This window comes from Dermacentor silvarum, chromosome 2 (genome assembly GCF_013339745.2).
Source record: "Dermacentor silvarum isolate Dsil-2018 chromosome 2, BIME_Dsil_1.4, whole genome shotgun sequence".
Taxonomy (NCBI): Eukaryota; Metazoa; Arthropoda; class Arachnida; order Ixodida; family Ixodidae; genus Dermacentor; species Dermacentor silvarum.
In genome coordinates, this window is record NC_051155.1 from 33,573,962 (window position 1) to 33,575,756 (window position 1,795).

Here is a 1,795-nt window from a genome sequence, read left to right on the forward strand (position 1 = left end):
CGAAGTTAGTGGATTATATCTTTTCGCGGAAATATGAAACGCAACTTCAAATACTAGACATTTGAGAGAGGTCCCCAGACAGATGAACCTTGTTATAATCTAAATAATAAGGTTTGAAAAAAAAAACCAAAAACATCATCCGGTCAATAAAGTTGTGGAAAAGGACATGCCCTATGTTGGCTACCACGGCTGCCTCAATTTCGTGATCTCTAAGTAGGTAAACTTTAGCACGCTCTTTATTGAACCCTAAATGTTAGTCTAAAGGAAGCTTTGAAGTGAGGAGACCCTCACGAAGACATAGTTCTAGCATTTTGTATCAACACAAACTTCATATCGGCAGATAACCTACAGAAACTTAGATCACTTTTGAATTCTCCTTCCTTAAGGGTTTACATCCTAGATACGTTTTGGATATCTTTGCAGCTAGTGAATCATTGATTTTCGCATACTGAGGAAAATTTCACCGGGAACCAAACAATGCACGCGTAAGCGTTGCCCACTGCTCCCCACCGTTGGAAGAGAAGTGAGACAGCTGCATCTCATCCACTCTGGATGAAAATCACGCGTTAGTTAAGCTTGGCGATTCATGGCAAATTAAGCCGGCATTTACTTCTATTTTAACAGCGAAGCTGTTTAAGCCGGGCCTAACGTGTCTGATGAATCCAAAAAACCCCTCGCCGAGCGATAAGTCACTGCGTTGCCTAGCAACCACAGGTGTTGACACTGCTCGCACGCGAAAGTGCATACTATGTTCGCCAACGCCCGGGCACACCGGGTAGCTCTGCTGCGAGCCGATAGATGGTGCCGCGTTCAGCGGTCCCAGCTTAGCGGCGACGGCGGCCTTGGCATTCCTCTGCCTTCCATAGATTTTCGTTCATAGCGCAGCTAGTAAAACCCAAAGCGCGAAGGAAATTCGTGATTTAAGATTAAAGTGATAAGTCTACGAGGCTTAATGCTTCGCTAACACGAAAGTATCTTGTGCAGGGCGTGAATGATGGGAACACGGATCGTTCGGTCAGCACTCAAATCCCACTCAAGTGCCGCTCGAGCGCACAATTTGTTTTATCTGGTCTAACCGTTCCTCAAAGCACAAAAAAAAAAGCGTTAGCCCGCGGGCTGCCCCTCGATCAGAAGAAAATAGTGAATGTACCGGAAAATGTTGCATGCTTATTGCTGCTTCCATTCACAATCAGAAAACCGTTCAAGGGCGCTATAACGTAAAATGATTCCAAACTATTTTGATTCCAAACTCCTGACGTCAAATTTACGTACCACAGACGCAAGCATCGGGTGGTGACCCGCAGCGTTGTCCGAACAACCCATTCAAAAACTCTCCTCGTTTATAGGAGGTCACATAGCATTGCCTACATTCAGCGGATTTTTCTTATCTAATTGGATTACAAGAGACGAGAAGCACGCTCTAGTGGAGAGGGTTTCGGTGGGGCCGAGCCACCACAGTGAAAATAGATAACCGCATGAAGAGGGTGGTGCCGGCTTCTCCGATTGGTCCCCTTCGCCTTACTTAGCTTGCGGTGGCTGGTCGCAAATCGCGGCGGTTTGCAAAGGAAGGATAAGAATGCCGCTAAAACGGATCCTCAGCAAGGAAGAGTTGGCAGAGCGACGTCGTATACGTGCCGAAAGGGCACGATAACGTTTTACTGCCACGCAAAAAGGTTTATCATGCGCAAATAAATACAAGCTCACCGGCAGGTGCGAGTAGCGAGGGCCTGAGCGATCGGCGGACAGCCATCTTCTATTCCTTTCGGAACGGGGAGTCTGTGGCTATTCAGAAAGA